Consider the following 24,959-nt stretch of genomic DNA (forward strand, 5'->3'; position numbering starts at 1 on the left):
TAGTGCACATAATGCCATAACAAGGCTGCAAATATAACATAACCACAAGTTCCAAACTTGTCCCCTAAATTCCTTATAACCCCCAACACATACAAGCCTACAACTCCCCTTATGACCCCCACTTTATAAACATAATAATATGCAGCAAGGGCCACAAAAATCCCTTGAGAATCACTCTATTCCAAAGAGAGCCTCTCACTCAAAAGGGCTATCAAACAACCCTTCACCGCAAGGCCACTCTACCCTTCCAAGGGTAAGTTTGGCCTTTAAAACTCCCATAAACAAAGACATAAAAACACAACAAAAATAGATAAGGAATATTTCTACTCCTTCCTACACATAAAAAGAATAACAACAATGGAAAAACAAGAACAACCACAATCTTTTCAAAGCAAACACCATCATAAAATAGTTAGAAATTCAACCAACCTTAATCTGCCAAAAAGGGTAAGAAAATTTGTAGAAGAGCTGCCCAAATCCACAACTTTTCTTCTTCCAAACTTAGCCTAAAATCCTCCCAATACTTGCAAAAGTTATCAAAATTCTAAGTCTCCAAAATGGAGAGTGGGTGATCAAACTTTTCCCTCCCAAAATATTCCCTATGAAGCCACACCTCACTCTTTCCAACCCACTTGGGAAGGGTGAAGGATGCTCATTTGTTGGTCTTCCCAGAACCTTACACACTCCCTAACCAAGGCACCTCTAAAAGGGAAATGGAATGGGGAAAATGAATGACACTCATGAACTGGGTTATCTAACTAAGGAAGGCTCTTCTAAAGATTAAATTCGGCCAACTTGGGAAACTCACTTTTTGGGGAGGTTAAACAAGTCCTAGGGAGTGGACACATGACCAAATTTGACCTTCATCCATAGGTACATCATATGGCCCACTAAAAATGCCCCAAACTTGACCCCAGGAGTTAGTTTAACCCCTTGGAAGTCCACCCAAAGTTTACCTACGGGTCAACTCTGAGTTGACCCTTCTAATGGCTCCCTATCCTAGGTTTACTTGGGACCATTTTAGGATAATTGAAAATATAAACATTGGTGAAATAAATTCCTCAAAAAGAGACATGACAATGCCAACTCAACTTACAACACATGTGTCAAGTGGCACTACAAAAAGAATTACACATCACTAAAACACACATGCCAAATGTCTCTTTTTTTTGAAATTTATAAATTAAACAAATTGCCAAATTAAACACTCATCCAAGCATAACATTTACAAATTAAAATATATTTACAAACAAGGGGTTGTCTCTCCAAATAGACAACCCCTGGCTTCACAATCGCACATAGGCCTAGGCTTGATTCTCCAAATAATTTCCATGGTCACATGGATAATTTTCCTGCACATCTCACTTGCACATTAGTAATTTTAAAAATCACGTTTAATATTATCAAAAAGAATACAATTCAAATATCACATAAAATTTTAGTTATAAAATCAAGCATCCAATTATCTGATAACATCCACATACAATCATATACTAAATGGTATCATCCTCATAAACATGGAATTAAATCATTTATCGAGCATGCATCCATAATTTCTAGTATAAAATGAAGTACTGCAAATCAAAGTAAATGACATAATCATATGAATGTTATCCATAACACAAGATCATATAGAATTCAGGTCCACAATGCATCAAAATATAGTATCCAAAATAGGTCCAACATGAAAATAATAGAAATGCTATGATGGCTCAGGGTAGGGCGTCACACTCTCCCCCTCTAGGCATGAACTTCCTTTTGGAGTTCATCAAAAAGATGGGTGTACAGAGATCTCATCTGCGTTGTGTCCTCCCATGATGTTGTAACCTCATCATAACAATCCCATTGGACCCTAACATGGTCCAGCTCTCGACCTTGAAGAGACAGTGTCTGGCAAGACAAAATGCGGATGGGCTCCAAAGCTAGCTACCCGTCTGACTCCACCTGCAAGGCATCCCAATCCAGAATATGAGACTCATCATAAATTTACTTCCTCAGAACTGATACATGAAACACATCATGGATGCGTGATAGGCTAGGTGATAAGCAATTGGTCCTATCCTCTCAAGGATCTCAAATGGTCTGACAAAGCGAGGTGTGAGCTTAGAACCCTTTCCATAACTAATTGGACTCTTATGCGGTCACACTCTCAAGAAAACTCTATCCCCAACCATGAAGCTTTGGTCTATCCTCTTTGCATCTGCATACTTCTTCTGCCTATCATGTGTCTCTCTAAGGTGCTGTCTAATCAAAATCACCTATTGCTCCATATCATGAACCATCTCAGGACCTATGGCTACTCTATCCTTAATACGGTCCCAACTCAAAGGTGTCCTGCAAGGTCTGTCATACAAAGTCTTAAAAGGTGGCATCCCCAAAGAAGTGTGATGCCCATTATTATAGGCAAACTCTACTAAATAAAGGTACTCCTCCCATCTGGTCTGATGATCCATGACGTACATGCGGAGTAGGTCTAACACCTGATTTACCCTCTCTGTCTGACCATCCGTTTCTAGATGATAGGCTATACTGAAGTTGAGTCTGGTACCCATGGCTTCCTGTAATGCCTTCCAAAAGGAAGAAGTAAAGAGGGAGTCTCTATCTGAGATAATCTTACATGGAATGCCATGAAGTCTGACGATATCCTGCAAGAATACTTGTGCCACCACTAGTGCTATGAAGCTAGTCTAGACTAGTGAGAAGTGGGCTACCTTGGTCAACTTGTCGACTGTCATCATGACGATGAGATGACATAGGAAGACCAATGACAAAGTCCATCGATATAGTGTCCCACTTCCACTCTGGAATCGCGTGAGACTGGAGCAGCCCTCCTGGATGGTGGTGCTCTGCCTAGACTCTCTAGCACTCAAGGCATCGGGCTACTAGTATCGCAATGAACTGTCGCATACCTGATCAATGATAAAGCTATCTCAAATATGCATGCATCTTCTTAACTCTAGGATGCACTACATAAGGAGCTCTATGAGCCTCTAACACAATGAAATCACACAATCCTCTGGAAGAAGGTACATAGATGTGCCCTCTATGGCGTAGTAGTCCATCGGACTCTAAATAATAGCCTGCATATCTCCCTTCTAGGGCCTCCTGTGATTGCACTGCCCAACATACCTCAAGATACCACTCATCCTCTGGCAGCTATTGCAATATATAGCCTCTCAAATCTATGTCCATAGTCATGGAGCATATCTCATGATGTCTCCTACTCAAGGCATCTGCAACTACGTTCTCCTTCCCCTTGATGCAGTGAACATCAAAATCATACTCACATAAAAACTCCATCCATCTTCTCTAACGGGCATTAAGATTAGACTGGGTGAATATGTACTACAAACTCTGATGATCTAAATGAAGCTCAAAATGATGACCCAAAAGGAAGTGTCTTCACCTCACAAGTGCATGCACTACTGCTACAAGCTCAAGGTCATGCATAGGGTAGTTAAGCTCGTGAGTCTTAAGTTTCCTAGACTCATAAGCTATAACTTGACCCTCCTACATAAGGACTGCTCCTAATCCGTCAAAGGAAGCATCGATGCATACCATGAAATCAGCCGAGGGGTCTGGTACAATAAGAATAGGTACACTAGTGAGTGCCCTTTTTAGATCCTGAAAAGCCCTCTCACACCTTTCTGTCCACTAGAATCTCTTTCCCTTTCAATGAAGGGATGTAATGGGATGTGGAACCCTAGAGAATCCCTCAATGAAGCATCTGTAGTATCTTGCTAGACCCATGAAACTCCTGACCTTTGTCACACTAGTTGGTGCTGGTCAATCCATAATAGCTCTGATCTTTGATGGGTCAACTGAGATCCCATCACTGGATATAACATGACCTATATATCTAACCTCTGACCTAAAAAATGCACACTTTGATAGACTACCATATAACTGGTTGTCCCTCAAGCACTGCAATACCTATCTCAAGTGATCCTCGTGCTCCTCCTCATTCTGAGAATATATCAATATGTCGTCAAGGAACATAGTCACAAACCGGTCAAAGAAAGTGCGGAATACCCCATTCATGAGACTCATGAATACAACTGGGGCATTTGTAAGATCGAATGGGACCACGGTGAACTCATAGTGGCCATATATGGTATGAAATGCAGTCTTGTGGATATCACTCTCTACAATCCTCAACTGATGGTACCCTGACTTCAGATCTATTTTGGAAAACACTTTAGCACCCTGAAGCTGATCAAATAAATCATCGATCTTGGGCAAGGGATAATGGTTCTTGATGGTCACTTTATTTAGCTTCCTATAATCCATACATAACCGAAGGGACCCATCCTTCTTCTTCACGAAGATGACTGGTGCGCCCCAAGGGGAGATGCTAGGATGAATGTGACCCTTTTTTAAGAGTTCCTCAAGCTACTTCTTGAGCTCATTAAGCTCATTTGTGGTCATCCTATAAGATGCTCTCAAAATCGGCTCGGCACCTGGTACAAGATCTATGTGGAAATTGTGTGTGTGAAAAAGTGAACCTATAGTTGCAAGCACAACACTTCAATTAAGTCATTATATGCATGGTTAGTAATCAATAATCAATAAGAAATAAACCATAGCAAAGCGACCAATTGCCTTCTAAAAGATGTGAGTATAAGATTGCTCTCAGATTTTTATAAGCAATACCAGTGACTAGACTACACCAAGGCAAAGGATTTAATCTATATGATATTAAGCTATATGGATGCAAGATGGATGGATAATTCAAGCAATAATAATCAATTCAAGCAACAATGGATGCAAGCGATAATGGATGTAAAATGGATGCACATAATCTAAAAAGCACAATAATCTTCAATGACTCTAGAGTGAAATTAGTGTGATAATAATCTCAAGTGTGTTCTCAAAAATCTCTGGGGTGAATTGGAATGAGAGCTGAAGATAGAATTTATAGAGAATCACAAGAGAAAAAGCTCAATTTAGGATTAATTGAAAATAATTGAGAAATCAGATTGAGTTAACCTTGAGATAGATTCCAATTATAGTTTAATTGAAATGCTTTCAAATTAGAAGTCCAAGTTGCATTAGAAAATAATAATAAATTAATTCCATGCATATAGGATAAAAGTAGATAATTCTTTAATTTATTCAAGAAAAAGGTCTTTTCAATGCAACTGAACTTCTTTTTCTATTTTGAAAAACTTTAAGTTCAAATTTTAGAGAATAATTCAATAATTCAATTAAATTTCTTTTCTGATTTCAAGTTCTAAATTTAGAAAAAAAGAAATAATATCTCAAGTTTGATTTCTCTCTCAATTCAATTCTTTTTTTTGTTTTATTTTCAATTCAACTCTTTGTAATAAATCAATTCATCTTTTGTAATAAATTATTCCTTTTTGCATGATTGAATGGTAAATTTATTAATTAATTAAATATGAAATGATATTTAATAAATTAAAATGGGATAATTGATCAAAATGATATTCTTAGAAATGATTCAATTAATTAAATAAATATTTAATTAATATTGAGTAATTGATTTGCCATGTGATTTTTGATAATTAAAGAATTAATAATGTGCTCAAGATTGATTTAATTTCCTTTGGTTAGGACCTTGGTGATGTTGTCGAGATTAGGGGCCCATGGTTTAGATGACCAATTTTAGGGTATTACATCTGCCCCTCTTTGAATTAATATGCGAGCAACACGTTGGTTCAAAGAATGTGTGATGTCTAGGAGATGTCAATTTTGAACTTGATTGATCACGAACTAGATAAAAAGCAAGGTGTTTAGCTTGAATCGAAGTGACAAAGCTGAATGAAGTCTGATTAAAGTGATACTGATCCCGAACTTGATTGAACTGAGGAATGATAGAAAACAAAGATACCGAACTTGAACTTGATTGATCAAGAAGTGGATCTTACTGATCTAGAACTTGATTGATCTTAGATGTAGTGAGTGATGATAAAAATTGATCTTGAACTCGATTGATCAAGACATGATGAGCAAAGAATGAACCGTCTAGCTTGATCAAGAAACAAACACTGAATGCATGCTTAGATTAAGTTTGATCAAAGAAACTCTTTAAACTTTTGATTGAGTTTAAACAAATAATCAGTTTGATTTGAAGTGATGAAACTAATTAATGTTAAGAGATTAATTCAGATGAAAGACAAATATCAGCTTGATGTGAAGTGATGAAACTGATATGCCCCTAGCGATTGATTCGATTCAGATGATCGAGAGATCTCAACTTGATGTGAAGCAATGAAGCTGAGATGCCACTTAGCAATAAGAATTGATTTTCTCTAATTGAAAAGATTTTGCTTGACTTTTGATGAAGACTTGAAAAATTATCTCGACATTAAAGATGTAAGGTCATAAGGTCACTTGTATGCCCCCTCGGGAGCGGAATCGAAAGATAGCGAGAGTGTTTGATTTTAGGCAATTTTGAGCAATGATAAGTTATGTGAACACAAATTGATTTTGAAGAATTTTGAAGATTGAATTGATTGTGAAATTGATTTGTAAATTTGAAATTGAGATTCAATGTTGAAATTGAGAAATTGAGTGCAAATCGAAGAAAAAATGAGCATTTGATGAAAAGAGCACTAAGTGGTCCAAATTTTGAAATTGACTAGCAAGATGATCTCGAATTTTGATTTTGATCTTGAAAATGGAATCAGAGTAGGCACATTAGCTAAGGGTACAATTTTCATAACCATCAGAGCAAGTTGAAAAATTAGGTTTTAGGCTATATATAGGACAAAAGTGTCATTTTCAAATCATTTTAACCTTCCAAGTTTGAAAATTCAAAAAGCCTTCTGCGAAGAAAAATGGTGGTCCCTACTCGTCAGCATCGATTTGAGCGCCAGAGAAGACATAATCAACCCCGAAACTATGAGCCAGTGGTAAGTGATCGATCTTAAGCCTCTTTATGTTTCCAATTTTGAATTTTTTTGTTCATTTTTCACGTTTTTCATGGGTTTTGGGTCGAGTGTCGCGGTTTATGGTGCGAGACAGGATCCTGTCTCATACAAGAAACTAGAAAATTTTCTTTTATCATTTGAAGCCATTAGATTTGTCATACGAGATTCACCCTTGTGTCATATGACAGGTTGGTTAGAAGACCATTTTGTCATATGATGTGTAAAAGTTTGTCATTCGAGGCTGTTTTCTCATACGAAAGCCATTCCTGACTCGTACGATATGTTGCTTGACTATGTTTTGTCATTTGAAAGACAGTGATCATTTTTGAAAGTGTAAACATGAAATTTTGCTTTTGCATTTGACTTATTTGGATTTGCATGATGTTTAACTTCTATGGTAGGCTCATTTGGAATGTTTTCTGATGATCATTGTTGGGTTTTTTTTGCAGGTGTGCTTACCTCTTGTGCTCTTTAGATGCGTATATCCTCCCACGATGGCTTTAGTTCATGATTTGTCTGAGGTTGAGAAGGCTCATGTTAATATGTGTGGCTTGACTCACCTAATTAGGTTACCTAATATCCATGTGAACCATGAGATGCTCATAGCGTTGGTAGAGCAGTTTCATTCAGAGCATAATACCTTTCATTTGCTAGTTGGGGAGTTGACTATCACTCCCGAGGATGTGTACAGGATACTTCATATTCCTTTTGCTGGGGATAAAGTGGATTATGATATTGCATTGTTACCTAGACTATAGGCTCTTAGGAATGTATTCAAGGATCCCGATATCTTGACTTGTTCCATGAGTTGGGATATATTGATGAGCAGGCACAGTGAGGAGTATCCACTGGCATGTGTCCTAGCAAGTTTCATTGGTTGCTTTTTGATGCCAGATAGAGGGCAATAGGGTTTCCAGAGTGGATGGGGCCATATGCTCAAGAGGTTGATAGAGACCCCTCAGAGACTTGGCTGGGACTCTCATTTATTAGCCCACATGTATAAGGAGATGCATGAGATTGTTTATAGAGATGGGCAGAGCATGGCTGCAGGGGTGTACATTTTACAGGTGTGGGCTTGGGAGAACCTTCTCGTTTGTCGGCCGATAGTTGATGATAGTAGAGAGTCAAGGCAACTGATCATTTACAGGTATGCCAGATATTTTACGTAGCTCCATCTGGGCAAGATAGACTTCTAGCAACGGCAGCTCGATGATCTGATAGCTATCACATGGAGACCATACAGAGGGTTGGAGTCATGGGATGACTGGTGAGCGGTTCACAGAGACCTGTTTGTTACACGCCCACTAATTGGGAGGTCATAAACTATTGTGGAGCGATTCATCATTTCACAAGTGATGAGGCAGTACGACCAACCTCAGGGGATCTCTCAGGAGTATATAGTGTATGCTCAATACGCCAATGAGGAGAGACAAGGATGGTCACCTAGGCTATCCTATGCTTTAGCGATGTAGGAGCTGACAGGTTTACACCGCCTAAGGTGGGATTACCTGGATGATATAGCAGATGCAGACATATTGCCCCAGTACAAGGATTACTTTCAGCAGTATCCATTCCCTCAGTTTATAGATCCAGGAGAGAAGGCTCCTCATATTGAGGATGTGGAGGATGATACCCCCACACTGGCATAGGGATAGGGCTAGAGGCAGGGACAGGCACAAAGATCAGATGCTCCATGACAGACTGGTGGTGATCCTGGTGCTAGCAATAGTGGGGTGTGAGATGATGTTGGATAGCAGAGGGGTGAGGGTGGATCCCTTGGGAGAGTAGGTGTGAGGTTGGGTGGTGGAGAGGAGGAGCGAGAAGCTCTGAGACAAGTCCGGCAGTAGTGGGATGAGTAGGGTGGAGGCACAGGTGGAGATGACGGTGGAGATGCTGGTGGAGAGCCTGAGAGAGAGCAAGCGGCTAACACGGGATAGTCGATGAGAGCATGTCTTGCAGAGCTATAGTCACAGTTGACAGTGGCTCAGACTCAGCTAGCGAAGCGAGACTGACAGCTGGGCAAGGTTAGGGCCAAGCGTGATCGCCAGATCACAACATTGAGAGCCGAGTCGAGAGCAGAGACAGAGTCTCTACGACAGGAGGTGCTTCTCCAGAGCATTAGGGCTGGATATTATGTGGTGGCATATAGTGTCGTAGTTCCTATTGTAGAGCAGGTGCAACCCTATTCACAGTATATGGCTAGATCAGAGGGAGCTCGGGCACCGCGCCAGGATCTCGGGCATCAGGCTCCTCCTCCTCCACCAAGCGATGAGGGAGAGGGCGTCAACTAGATGATTCATTTATTTGTAGCTAGGATATTTTTTGTAGACACACCCATTTTTTGTAGCCGATACGATTCTTGCTCCGATGGGAGTTTGTACATGTCATTGGACATCATTTTGTACCCTTAGACTTGATATGATATATATACGAGATCTATTTGACTTCATTGTACTTGTGTCAATCGACTATGATATGTTTCTATATGCTTTATTCTATATGTATGCATTTATTTCAGCATGAATGTATGTAATGCAAATTAATATGGATGTCTATGTTTTGGTTTCTTTTCATATGCAAATAAATGAATGAAAATGAGTAATGAGTAATGAGTAATGCCATTTTTTTGTTTTTCTATGCAATAAAATCAATGTAAATGAATAATAATGAAATAAATGAATCTATATAATATGTTATGTATGCAGCTAAATATCTCAAAACACAAGTACTCGATCGGAGAAATAATGATAAATAGACCACTTAGCGTAAGAAATGATGATGCTTTCAGCTCTCATTCAGAAGATAAAGAGATTATTACTATACTGAAATCACTATAGATTCACAAAAATGCAAAATGAAATGCAAAATGATATGCGAAATGCAACCTAAACCTAGTCACTGGATTTAAAATACTTAAGATTCATCACTGAGCATAATGAACACAACAGGTAGCTTAAAGTTCCTTTCTTTTTCAATGTGCAATTTTAATTATCTTGTCCGCAATGACCCTTTTTTCGTTCATATCCTTGGACAGATTTTGTAGGTACCCGAATTGCATCATGAAGAAATTCCCTCAAAACAAACAAAGAAATGATATGGACCTCCCTATAGCATACAAATAAGTGGAGCTGAGGTATGTGAGGCGATTTCACCTTAATGTGAAGGCTCTTATCATAGACACCCAACTAATTTATATGTTTCCAGATCATCGGGATCATTCCTACAAGCAGAAAAAAAGAAAATATTATGCCCCCAATCCTTGCACCTCTTAGTCACAATAGACTTCCTCAAGTTACTCAAAGGGATAATAATTGAAAACCAATATAAAAGACAGCACACACAGAAAATTTTCATTCATAGCTCAAACTATTTAGTAATTGTTTTTCAGTATGTTGTTTTGCTTGTTAACTTAGTGATAAAAACTCTGTAGTAGTCAGGAGATAGGTGACTGACTCGGAGTGGATGACCAGGTTTCATAGACGGAAGAATGACTTGGTTGACACTTCTTAGGATATGTAATGTGCTCTGTCTAGTAACCTAAGAGTAGGATGTTGATTAGTTTCAAGTCATGAGAGTTCCAATGAACTAGGATATCACAAAAGAGACTGAAAATATGTACAAGCAAAAGCAAAAGATTCTTGAAAGCGGGAAATGCCAACGTTGCGTTGATAGATGGAGTGCTTGAGTACAAGAGGCGCCTGTTTGCCAGGTTTTCACCTGCTTGGTAGAAATTCATTTTTTTTTAAAAAGGTGCCTGTTTACTAGGTTTTCACTAGGGCAATTTCTCTCTTTTTATATTTTTTCTTTCTTTTCTCTTTTTTTCTTTTTTTTTTTGATTTCTTCAGGACTTTTTCGGACTTTTTCCATTTTTATTTTTTTTTCAGGACTTTTTCCAACTATACAAGTTTGCTGGAGCAAAGAGTGCTAAGCGAAGAATTTCTTCAAGTGGATGGTGTTAATCGGTTCATGGAGCTATTCTCCTTCTAATTTTGAGAGTTGATAGGCACCAGAGTTGAATACTGCAATAACAATGTAGGGACCCAGCCAGTTGGGTTCAAACTTCCCTTTATTATCGCAAAATTGTTGATTTTTTGGATTCTCTCTCAGAACTAGGTCACCAACTTGAAATTATCTTTGTCAAACCTTCTTGTTATATCATCTGGACATTCTCTTCTGATACACTCTGAGATGATCAAATGCCACTTGCCGACGCTCATCCAACAATTCAAGTTCTTGCAATCTGGATATTCTATGATCTTCATCAGTGACAAGACCTTGCAAAGAAACTCTGAGAGATGGTATTTCTACTTCAATAGGTAATATTGCTTCGGACTCATACACCAAAGAAAAAGGTGTAGCCCTAGTAGGTGTTCCGATACTTGTTCTGTAAGCCCATAGTGCAGGATTGAGCTGCAGATGCCAATCCTTCCCAGACTTGTTTACTGTTCTGTGTAAGATAGTCAGTAGGTTTTTGTTAGATGCCTCAGTTTGTCCATTACCTTGAGGGTAATATACTGATGACTAGTGTTGCTTTATTTTGAATTTCTTACAAAGCTCGTCCAGATCTTTATTCTTGAATTGTCCTCCATTATCAGTCACGATGCATGAAGGTATCCCATACCTACAAATTATATAGTTTAAGATGAACAAGGTGACTTGTTTACCAGTTGCTTTGATGAGCGGAACTGCCTCTACCCACTTGGTGAAATACTCAGTGGCAGTTATGATGAATTTATGTCCGTTGGATGAAGCCGGATATATCTAACCAATGAGATCAAAGGCCCATTGTTGAAAAAGCCAGTGTGTTATAAATGGTATGAGGTCCCTTGTCGGGGCATGTATGAGATTTCCATGAAGCTGACATTTCTCACAAGTCTTAGCAAATTTAATGGCGTCTTTTTCCATATCTAGCCAATAGTAGCCAGCCTGTAATAGTTTCTGAGCTAAAGTTGTTGGTGTAAATAATTATTCATCATGGATATTATTACACTTACTTAAGTTTACTTAGGATAATGCATTTCATAGTAGTTTGGGTATGAGACACTTGGGTGTTTGTGCCACATTGGGATAGTGTGTGTAGGAGAAATTCCACCTTTTTTGGTGTTGATCTTGTTGTTACACTCCACATTCAGTGGGTGATCCACCTCATGTGGACTATTATATTATTTCTCCTACCTACCCACACCTATTTCCTACCTACCCTTGTTTCTTATTGAGCCACATGTCATGTTTGTGTGCTCACATATCCCTAGCCTTGCCTATATAAGCAATGTGAGGCCTCAGCTCGACTCAGTCTAACATTCAGTGGATTTTATATTTTGACTATTATGAATACTTTATTTTGATGCATTTTGAGACTTAGAACTTATATGATTTCAGGATTTGGATAACATTGCTATGATTTGATGATTTGATGATTTACTTACATGCTTTATGAGATAGAACACTACATGATTGTTAGATAGGATGATATTGCAATGGTAGATGTTGTTACATAATTTGCAGGACTTTACTATGATAATAGAACTATGATGTGTGGTTTAGTTTATGTGAATTGGGATGAAATTTGCTTATGTGAAATTGCTTGATAAAAGATGAAAATTATTTGCAAGTGATGATGTGTATTGTTATTCCTTTGAATTATATTATATGTGGATATTTGAAAGTACTAATGTGTAAATTGAGATGCGCAGGAAATTTACCATGTGACCATGGAAAATTACGAAGAACCAAACCTAGACTTATGTATGTTCGTAAGCCAGGGGTTGTCTATTTGGAGAGACAACACCCCGTTTGTGTTGTATTTTATTCGTAACAGTATATGTTGCATGAGTGTTAAGTGTTATTTAAATTTAATATGTAAAAAAAAACCACTAGAGACAATTTCATGTTTTATTTGTAAAAGTGTTTTATTTGTGTCACTTGACACGTGTGGATTTAAATTTAAATGTTTTATTTGTGTCTCTTGGTGGGAAAGTGTTTAATTATAGTTTTTCTTAAATAATATAATGTGTTGTCATAAATACTTTGGGTATATAATCTTTAGAGTGGTCAGCTTATGTTTGACCCGAAAATAAACTTCAGAGGGGTTTAAAATGGGTTAAATGAACACCTAAGGGTAGTTTAATAGCGTTTCCTAAAGCCCATAAGGTATACCTAAGGGTTAGGGGTAATTTTAGGCAAGTTTCTACTTTTTAATGATCTTTTTAATGCTTTAAAACATGGCTTTTTTGAGTTGTACGAAAATTGAAAATTAGAAGTTTTAATCTAGTTGAGATTTTTCTTTTTGGAATGAGAGTCTTTTTGCATTCTGCTTTTCTTTCCTTTTTGGTTTTTAGAAACTTGTGAGAACTCAGAGAAAGAGCTTCTTAAGCAAGATTTTTGAGAATTGGAGGGTAATCATCCACTCTCCATTTTTGGAGACAAGAGAAACTTTGAAAAAGAAAATAATAGTTTGGAATAGAAAAAAAAATTGACTAAGGGTAGAAGAAAGAAGATTCATGGAATGGGCAGCTCTTCCTCAAATATCAAAACTACCATTGGGCAGATTAAGGTTGGTTTGAATATTCTTTAAAATGGTTATTTTCTTGCTTGTGTTTGAGTGTATGATTGGTGAAAGAAATCTGTGTTTTTGTATGTCTTGTTTTAGAATTTCAGTTGAAAATCTTGCATTATGCTTTGTTGTGTTTTGGGAGTTTTCTCAAGACCTCTTACTCTTGGGAGAGAAGAGGATCTTGTGGGTGGTAGCAGTGACAACCCTCAAGTGAGAGACTCTCGTTTGAGAGCGATCACAAGGGATATTTGTGTGACCCTTGCTGCATGGCATGTTTGTGCAATGGGGGTCATAAGGAGGGATATAAGGCTAGAATGCCTTTGCGGGACATAAGGAATAAGGGGTTGAGATTCTTGATATATTTATTGTGCCATGAGGTGGCTACTTGTTTTTCCATACTTGCAGTTCTCCTCAGGGTATTGCTCCACTACCACCCTTAAAAAGGTCATCACCAAAGTGTGGTGCAGTGAAGCCAAGTTGGGAGTGTGTCTAAAAATCTGTATGTATTTTGCCTTCTATGTGTTTGCCTGTTTGTTACCTGTCTAGGAATTGGTTCTCCGAGCTCGGGGGTGGCTACCAGTTAGCCTAGGCTAGGAGGTGAGCACTCCGTGGTCATTTTGTGATTTATTATGCAGGAAAGTCAGGAGAAGAGAATAGGAATAGTGGAAAGATGCAGAAGATTATTGTTGAAGATACTTAAATCCATTTGCAGTTATTTGTTTAAATTTGATAGTAAAAATATACCCTCATTCGTGGAATGAGAGGCAAGTTGTAATTTTGAAAAAAGACATGAGATTTAATATTGTAGTTAAATAAGGAAACATCTTGTAATTTTGCAGAATATTGAAAAGCCAAATATGCTTCTATTTTCTACTTTGAAATGAAAAGGGTTGCTTTGATTTGTATGCAAAAGTTTTTTTGAAACATGAAAGAAAATCAGCTTTTTATTTAATTTTACCTTCATTCTACTTACAGAAAAAATATGGGTAGTATTTATTGTTAATATTTTAATGAATGTATGCATGTTGATTTAAAGGTGAATATTGAGTTTATTTCTCTATTATAAGATCTAAGTCTCTTTTTGGATCCTAGAAAATAATAGTAACAAGAATGAAATTTCACAATTAAGTTTAAGAATAAAAAAATCAAAGCATTCATCTCTTCTAATTTCTTAACTTGAGTTTATTAAACTTTAGACTATTTCTTTTAGTTGCTATTAAGTTATTGAATTCTATGGTTATTTTATTGCAAGATATAAACCTATTACTTTGCTGTTATCTTATTAAATTTATTCATCTTAGACACCAACATTATCATAAATTTTGCTTTTGATAAAATCCAGAAAAGGAAAAAAAAATAAAAATCAGAGTGTTAAATATATAGAAATTTCTTCTAAACCCTATATTCATAAATCAAATGAAAAAGAGAGCCTACGTTAATTTACCAAATATATATATATATATATATATATTTAGCATTATGAGATTACTTTGTTATTTTTGTTTTCTTTTAAAAAAAAATTTCAAGTGAAATTAGCTTGAGAAATATATATATAAATGTATATATATATAAATATATATATTTATATTATTTATAAATAAATAAAAAAATTAAAAAAAAAAAAAAAATTAACAAAAAGGAGGCGGGCCGAAGCACTGTGCAAAGCACAGTGGACGGCGGCGCCACACACTGTGCAGTGCACAGTGAACGGCGGGGCCGCGCACTATGCGGTGCACAATGGGCGGCAAGGCCGAACACTGTGCAGTGCACAGTGGGCGGCAAGGCCGAACACTGTGCGGTGCACAGTGGGTGGCCATGGCCGAGTCGCCACCGCTAACCCCCGCCTTTTCTTGAGACCGCCCTTTGCCATTTTCTCTCTCTCTTGGTTCAGCCCTATAATGTGGGGTATGAACCAAACAAAAAATATATATAAATTATAAAAAGGGAGAAAACCCTAGCTCAATTAGAGCTAGGGTAGAAGAGAAAAAAAAATAAAAGCAAAAATAAATTAAGTTTAAGTTCTTTTTAAAAAAAAGAAAAGCCAAGAAAGTAATTTTATAATGAATTATAAATTTGGGATTTCATGAGTTAAATTTAAAAGTTGTGGAAAAGAAATTTATATTTAAATTAGTTAGGATTTCCAAATTAGATAGTCGGGAATTTTTAATTCCATTTAATTATTATTATTTTTTTTTTTGAAACTAATTAAATTGTGAAGCCTTGATTTAAATTAAAAAAAAAAGGGAAATTAAGTTCTTGAAAGCTAAATCGATTGTTGGAAAGATAATTTTCCTCATCGAGCAAGGTCATTTAGGAAATAAATTTGACGCTTTAATCCATTAATTTAATTAATAATTTAAAAGGAAACTTAGAGAGTATGGCTTTATGGGAGATCAATTTTTTTTATCTTTGTCTACCCATTTAAATGAGTTTAATAAATTGAACTAACGACTTTATTTGATGAGAAAATAAATTAAAACTTTTAGTTTCCACAAATGAAATTTAATTAAGTTTCGAAACTTAGTAGTGCCTTAGTTATCTAGCTAGTCATTTTAAAAAAAAAATCGTTATGTGTTTGTCCTAAATTTTGGGCAGGACATTTTGGTATCAAAGCAAGGTTTCCACACTAGGAACCTTACTCCACTTATGTTTCGCCTTAGAATATTTAAATTATTTTGTTAAATTGATTTTATCAGACCTTTGAATTTAATTGAATTAATATTATTCTAAAAGAAATTAATTAATATTATTTGGCTTTATTTTTCTCTTAGGATGCCTCCGATGACGCGACAAGCTCGCAAGTGCGGATGGAGTCCTATACGTGTGCGCATAGCACGCGAAGAGGTAGAGAGGGAGGCATCAGTTCCAGAGGAGAACCCAGGAGCACCTCCCGAACAGCCAAATGAACCTAACTGAGACCTCTTAGCAACAATCCAGAATCTTATTGGCATAGTTCAGGAAAGGATCCCAGCAGAGAACCCTCAGGTTAGGAGTCATGACTCAGGAAGTCATAGATCTGTTGATAGAGAGCGAAGTAGGAGCCCAGCTCTGATTCCTGTAGAGAGTCAGGGTGGTAATGAGCCAGAGTCTATGCATATGCCAGAACCACCTCCAGCGGTGGAACCAGTTTATTTTGAGAAAGCTCGCCGAGATCCAGGGGATCTCATTAGGGAGGTCATGCGCCTCCAACCACCATCCTTTGGAGGTTACAGATGGAGTAGAGGCTGAGGCATGGCTTCTGAGTCTTGAGAGGCGCTTTGCGTTGCATTCTTATGAGAGCAACTTGAAAGCACGTGTCGCAGTTCATCTACTGAGAGGGACAGCCTCCACTTGGTGGAGACAGGAAGAGTACAAATACGGATTAGTTCCTGATACTCTCACTTGAGAGATATTCACAAAGAGGTTTCGTGAGAGGTACCTATCAGAACACTTCAGGCAGCGTCATATAGATGAATTTCATGATCTCCAACAAAAAGGCTTGTCAGTAACCTAGTATGAGAGTAAATTCTTTGAGTTGTTGCCTTATGTAGACTATCTAAAGGATGAGAAACTTCTTATAAACCACTTCATCAGGGGATTAAATGCCGGTATAGCCGGGCCTGTTAGGATGTCCGCTCCAGAGAGCCTTCGGGTTGCTGTAGAGAAGGCATTGATTGCTGAGGAAATTCAGGTCAGACCACAGGACAATAGGGATTAGTTTCAGAACCGAAATCCCGCACCTCAGACTTATGGATTCCAGAAACCACATTGGAAAGGAAACAACCAAAATTCTCAGGGGTTCTCCAAACCCCCTCCTCTGCAACAGACACCACAGAACCAGAGGCAGAAGCCTCCACAGTATCAGCAGGGCTCCAAGCCCAAATAGTGGCAGACTCAGGGACAGAAACATGATCAGAGAGCACAGGGGCAGTACACACAACCGGCGGGGACTCAGCAGTCCTCTAGGGGTGGGTACAGCGGATCCAGTAGGACAGGAGGTCAGGCATTCTCTAGGCCTCAGGGTGCCTAGTTTTAGGCATGGGGTGCTTTCTTTATGTGTGGAGCCATGGGGCATATGGCGAGGGATTGCCCTCAGGGACAGGTGGTAGGGAGTCAGCGGATGGCCGCTTCAGAGCCGATAGTTGGTGATATGGGCAGGTCCCATAGAGTATTCGCAGCGGTTGACAACCACCAGGATGAGCATCAAGCCACGGTTATCGAATCTACAGGTATAATCAAAGGTAACAATGTATCTATTTTGTTTGATTCAGGAGCTACTGACTCCTTTATATCTCCATTGGTTGTGGAGCATTGCGGGCTAGTGGCAACTAGACAGGGTGTTAGTTGGGAAGTGGAATTAGCTTCAGGAGCTAGAGTGTCAGTGGAATCAAAGGTTAGGGCATGTCAGCTGCAGATTGGCAAGACCACCACTTTAGTAGACCTTAGAGTGACTCCACTTGGATCTTACGGAATCGTACTTGGCATGGATTGGCTTTATGCCCACAAAGCCAAGATGGATTGCCGCCTGAAAAAGATCAAGTGTGAGGATGATCATGGTTCGCCCATAGTTATTACCAAGATTCAGAGGTCCGTGTCTCTTCACATGATCTCCGCAATGCAGCTTAAGCGGAGCATGTGGAAGGGATGTCAGCTTTTTGCTATCACTATCAGTGACAGAGGAGAAGAGGAAGAAAAAGAAACATCGCTCGATGACCATCCTATCCTTAAGGGATATTCAGATGTTTTTCCTTCAGAGTTACCGGGAATGCCTCCCCATAAAGAGATTGATTTTCATATAGACCTAGTACTAGGAGCCGAGCTAGTTTCTAGAGCACCTTATAGGATGACCACAAATGAGCTAAATGAACTTAAAATACAACTTGAGGAACTCCTTGAGAAGGGTCATATTTGTCCTAGCGTATCCCCTTGGGGTGCACCAGTCATCTTCGTTGAGAAGAAGGATGGATCTCTCTGATTGTGTATGGATTATTGACAGCTAAATAAAGTAACCATCAAGAATCGATATCCTTTGCCCAGAATTGATGATTTATTTGACCAGCTTCAAGGTGCCAAAGTCTTTTCCAAAATAGATCTGAAGTCAGGATACCATCAGTTGAGAATAGTGGAAAGTGATATCCACAAGACCGCATTTCGCACTAGATATGGTCACTATGAGTTTACCGTAGTCCCCTTTGGACTTACGAATGCCCCAGCAGTTTTTATGAGCCTCATGAATGGGGTGTTCTGTACCTTTCTGGACCATTTTGTTATTGTGTTCCTCAATGATATATTGATATATTCTCAGAATGAGAAGGAGCATGAGGAGCACATGAAACAGGTATTGCAATGTTTGCGGGATAACCAGTTGTTTGGCAGCCTATCGAAGTGTGTTTTCTTTTGGTTTGAGGTCAAGTACCTTGGGCACGTTATTTTCGGTGATGGGATCTCAGTTGACCCATCAAAGATTAGGGCTATTATGGATTGGCCAACGCCTACCAGTGTGATGGAGGTCAGGAGTTTCATGGGCTTAGCAGGGTATTATGGACATTTTGTTGAGGAATTTTCCAGAGTCGCACACCCTATTACTTCTCTTCAGCATAAAGGGAAAAAATTTGAGTGGACAGAGAAGTGAGAGAAGGCCTTTCAGGAACTCAAGAAGGCACTTACTAGCGCTCCTATCCTTGTTGTACCAGATCCTACAGCTGATTTCATGGTTTGTACAGATGCTTCTCTGGAGGGTTTAGGGGCAGTTCTTATGCAGGATGGTAGGGCCATAGCTTTCGAGTCTAGGAAACTTAAGACTCATGAACTTAATTATCCCACTCACAACCTTGAGCTTGCAGCAGTAGTGCATGCACTTGTGAGGTGGAGACACTTCCTTTTAGGTCATCACTTCGAGTTGCACTCAGATCATCAGAGTCTTTAGTACATCTTCACTCAGCCGAACCTTAATGCACGTCAGAGGAGATGGATGGAGTTCTTGTGCGAATATGATTTTGACGTTCACTACATCAAAGGAAAGGAAAATGTAGTTGTAGATGCCTTGAGTAGGAGACGTCACGAGGTTTACACCATATCCATGGGCATGGACTTGAGAGACCGTATACTACAGCACTTGCCAGAGGATGGATGGTATACAGAGGTTTGTCAGGTAATACGATCTCAAGTTACTCTAGAAGGGAAATATGTGGATTATTCCTTGGAGTCCGATGGACTGTTACGCCACAAAGGGTGCATTTATGTACCTTCCTCTGAAGGATTGCGAGAGTTCATTGTCGTGGAGGCTCATAGAGCTCCTTAAGCAGCACACCCTGGGGTTAAGAGGTTGCATGCTGACTTGAGACAGTTGTATCATTGGCCGGGAATGCGGCAGCTCATTGCTAAGATAGTAGCTCGATGCCTCGAGTGTCAGAGGGTAAAGGCGAAGCACCACCATCCAAGTGGGTTGCTTCAGTCTCATGCTATACCAGAGTGGAAGTGGGATACTATATCCATGGATTTCATCATTGGTCTTCCCATGTCTTCTCATCGCCATGATGCTATCTTGGTGACAGTTGACAAGTTGACCAAAGTAGCTCACTTTTCACAAGTCCGTACTACATTCACAGCTCCAGCAGTAGCACAGGTGTTCTTGCGAGACATTGTTAGACTTCATGGCGTGCCCCGCAAGATTATTTCTGACAGGGATTCTCTTTTCACTTCTTCTTTTTGGAAGTCATTACAGGCAGCTATGGGCACTAAGCTCAATTTCAGTACAGCCTATCACCTGGAGACAAATGGTCAGACAGAGAGGGTCAATCAGGTGTTAGAGGATATGCTTCGCATGTACGTAATGGATCCTTAGACCCGGTGGGAGGAGTATCTTCCCTTAGTGGAGTTTGCCTATAACAATGGGCATCATACTTCTTTGGGGATGCCACCCTATCAGGCATTATATGGCAGGCCTTGTAGGACACCCTTGAGTTGGGATCGCATAGAGGATAGAGTTGCTATTGGTCCTGAGATAGTTCGGGATATGGAACAGTAGGTGGATTTGATTAGGTAGTGTCTCAGAGAGGCTAAGGATAGACAGAAGAAATATGCTGATGCAAAGAGGATAGATCGTAGCTACTTGGTTGGAGACAGAGTTTTCTTGAGAGTGCAACCGCATAAGAGTCCAATCCGTTATGGAAAGGGTTCTAAGCTCGCACCTCATTTTGTAGGACCTTTTGAGATTCTTGAGAGGATAGGCCCAGTTGCCTACCGTTTAGCATTGCCACCTAGCCTGTTACGCATCCACGATGTGTTTCATGTTTCAGTTTTTAGAAAATATATCTATGATAAGTCTCACATTTTAGATTGGGATGCCTTGCAGGTGGAGTCGGATGGGCAGCTAGCCCTGGAATGAGAGTCTTTTTGCATTCTGCTTTTCTTTCCTCTTTGGTTTTTAGAAACTTGTGAGAACTCAGAGAAAGAGCTTCTTAAGAAAGATTTTTGAGAATTGGAGGGTAATCACCCACTCTCCATTTTTGGAGACAAGAGAAACTTTGAAAAAGAAAATAATAGTTTGGAATAGAAAAAAAAATTGACTAAGGGTAGAAGAAAGAAGATTCGTGGATTGGGCAGCTCTTCCTCAAATATCAAAACTACCATTGAGCAGATTAAGGTTGGTTTGAATATTCTTTAAAATGGTTATTTTCTTGCTTGTGTTTGAGTGTATGATTGGTGAAAGAAATCTGTGTTTTTGTATGTCTTGTTTTAGAATTTCAGTTGAAAATCTTGCATTATGCTTTGTTGTGTTTTGGGAGTTTTCTCAAGACCTCTTACTCTTGGGAGAGAAGAGGATCTTGTGGGTGGTTGCAGTGACAACCCTCGAGTGAGAGACTCTCGTTTGAGAGCGATCACAAGGGATCTTTGTGTGACCCTTGCTGCATGGCATGTTTGTGCAATGGGGGTCATAAGGAGGGATATAAGGCTAGAATGCCTTTGGGGGGCATAAGGAATAAGGGGTTGAGATTCTTGATATATTTATTGTGCCATGAGGTGGCTACTTGTTTTTCCATACTTGCAGTTCTCCTCAGGGTATTGGTCCACTACCACCCTTAAAAAGGTTATCACCAAAGTGTGGTGCAGTGAAGCCAAGTTGGGAGTGTGTCTAAAAATCTGTATGTATTTTGCCTTCTATGTGTTTGCCTGTTTGTTACCCGTCTAGGAATTGGTTCTCCGAGCTCGGGGGTGGCTACCAGTTAGCCTAGGCTGGGAGGTGAGCACTCCGTGGTCATTTTGTGATTTATTATGCAGGAAAGTCAAGAGAAGAGAATAGGAATAGTGGAAAGATGCAGAAGATTATTGTTGAAGATACTTAAATCCATTTGTAGTTATTTGCTTAAATTTGATAGTAAAAATATACCCTCATTCGTGGAATGAGAGGCAAGTTGTAATTTTGAAAAAAGCCATGAGATTTAGTATTGTAGTTAAATAAGGAAACATCTTGTAATTTTGCAAAATATTGAAAAGCCAGATATGCTTTTATTTTCTACTTTGAAATGAAAAGGGTTGCTTTGATTTGTATGCAAAAGTTTTTTTGAAATATAAAAGAAAATCAGCTTTTTATTTAATTTTACCTTCATTCTACTTACAGAAAAAATATGGGTAGTATTTATTGTTAATATTTTAATGAATGTATGCATGTTGATTTAAAGGTGAATATTGAGTTTATTTCTCTATTATAAGATCTAAGTCTCTTTTTGGATCCTAGAAAATAATAGTAACAAGAATGAAATTTCACAATTAAGTTTAAGAATAAAAAAAGCAAAGCATTCATCTCTTTTAATTTTTTAACTTGAGTTTATTAAACTTTAGATTATTTCTTTTAGTTGCTATTAAGTTATTGAATTCTATGGTTATTTTATTGCAAGATATAAACCTATTACTTTGCTGTTATCTTATTAAATTTATTCATCTTAGACACCAACATTATCATAAATTTTGCTTTTGATAAAATCCAGAAAAGGAAAAAAAATAAAAAATCAAAGTGTTAAATATATAGAAATTTCTTCTAAACCCGATATTCATAAATCAAATGAAAAAGAGAGCCTAAGTTAATTTACCAAATATATATATATATATATATATATATATATATATATATATATATATATAGCATTATGAGATTACTTTGTTATTTTTGTTTTCTTTTAAAAAAAAATTTCAAGTGAAATTAGCTTGAGAAATATATATATAAATGTATATATATATATATATATATATATATATTATTTATAAATAAAAAAAAAAAATTAACAAAAAGGAGGCGGGCCGAAGCACTGTGCATCGCACAGTGAACGGCAGAGCTGCGCACTGTGCAAAGCACAGTGGACGGTGGCGCCGCACACTATGCAGTGCACAGTGAATGGCGGGGCCGCGTACTGTGCGCTGCACAGTGGGCGGCAAGGCCGAACATTGTGCAGTGCATAGTGGACGGCAAGGCCGAACACTGTGCGGTGCACAGTGGGCGGCCATGGCCGAGTCGCCACCGCTAACCCCCGCCTTTGCTTGAGATCGCCCTTCGCTGTTTTCTCTCTCTCTCGGTTCGGCCCTGCAAGGTGGGGTATGAACCAAACAAAAAATATATATAAATTATAAAAAGGGAGAAAACCCTAGCTCGGTTAGAGCTAGGGTAGAAGAGAAAAAAAAAATAAAAGCAAAAATAAATTAAGTTTAAGTTCTTTTTAAAAAAAAGAAAAGCCAAGAAAGTAATTTTATAATGAATTATAAATTTGGGATTTCATGAGTTAAATTTAAAAGTTGTGGAAAAGAAATTTATATTTAAATTAGTTAGGATTTCCAAATTAGATAGTCGGGAATTTTTAATTCCATTTAATTATTATTATTTTTTTTTTGAAACTAATTAAATTGTGAAGCCTTGATTTAAATAAAAAAAAAAAAAGGGAAATTAAGTCCTTGAAAGCTAAATCGATTGTTGGAAAGATAATTTTCCTCATCGAGCAAGGTCATTTAGGAAATAAATTTGACGCTTTAATCCATTAATTTAATTAATAATTTAAAAGGAAACTTAGAGAGTATGGCTTTATGGGAGATCAATTTTTTTTATCTTTGTCTACCCATTTAAATGAGTTTAATAAATTGAACTAACGACTTTATTTGATGAGAAAATAAATTAAAACTTTTAGTTTCCACAAATGAAATTTAATTAAGTTTCGAAACTTAGTAGTGCCTTAGTTATCTAGCTAGTCGTTTTAAAAAAAAAATCGTTCCGTTTTTGCCCTAAATTTTGGGCATGACAAGCAAGCTCATCTACATTGTATGGAACTATTGAACAACTATTGAATCATGTTATTGATCATTAACTATTGATGAGAATACAGTTTATTCTTGTCCCATATTATGTCTCTATTTTGTACATTTCATTAAGCTCTTGATCTTGGCAAAATCCAACATGGTATTAGAGCCATTGGGGCTTCATGATTCGTCTTGAAGAGGCATTATTGCTACGTCAAAAGGTAGATCTAAGGAGTAGCATCTTTTGAAGGCATCCTAGACCAGATCCGACCACACCATTGCATCCAGAAGGCCGTTTCCATGAATTTTGGTTATAAAGTCAGCCCATTTTGGTGAGAAAATTTTTTTCCCCAATTTTGCCATAATCGTACGGATTTCGAAAATTTTTATTTATTTTTGGAAAAAAAATAAAATTTTATTCTGAAAATATTTTTTCAAAAAAAAAAAAAAAAATTGAAAAATCAAATAAAAAAAAAATCATCAAAAAAAATATATCAAAAAGCAGTTTTTTGTGGGGTCCGCAAACCCCCCCCCGTACCTGCGTGTTACAGGTTGCAGGCCACGTACTTGCGTGGTTTCTTGCACCCGTACCTACAGGTCCCATGCCATGCACCGTCTGTCAGCCCGCGCCGAGACAAGAGCCTTCACCACCGCCGTCGCGCCGGACTCTCCCACCGGCCGCTCCCGCCGGCCGACCTGCATCTCCCGCCGCGCCCGCTACCTCCTCTCCGGCGCCCACGTCCTCCGCTTTCGGCATCTTCGACATCTTCCGACATCTCTGGCTCCACCTCCTGGCGGTCTATTCCGCTATGCCTCGGCTCGCTCCTCCCAGCGCCTCCCACCACCTCCAGTCAGCGACTTCTGGCGCCATCCCGGTCTCCTCCCGCTGGCAGTCAACCAAACCGGAGGACTCGCGCCCGCCACATGGCAGGCGGCCACTGGCCCACAGGGACAAACCTGCCACATAGACATTCGTATGGCCACCACATTAGCAGCCAAATCACCTCATATAGTCAGCAATTCCATACGGTACGAACTGCATAGTCACACACAATCATCTGCCACGTCATCTGTCCGTACGGAACGGATGCCCAGTCAGTAGAGGGCGAAGTTTTTGTGATGGTCATAGGGCCATCAAATTTAACCCAGTGACTTGCTGACATCAGCACCACATCAGCATTTTTCAAAAATTTGGCAGGCCCCTCTCATTTGCATTTTTGATTTTGCAGTTCAACTTCAAATGGCCATAA

The sequence above is a fragment of the Cryptomeria japonica genome, chromosome 7, assembly GCF_030272615.1.
Source record: "Cryptomeria japonica chromosome 7, Sugi_1.0, whole genome shotgun sequence".
Taxonomy (NCBI): Eukaryota; Viridiplantae; Streptophyta; class Pinopsida; order Cupressales; family Cupressaceae; genus Cryptomeria; species Cryptomeria japonica.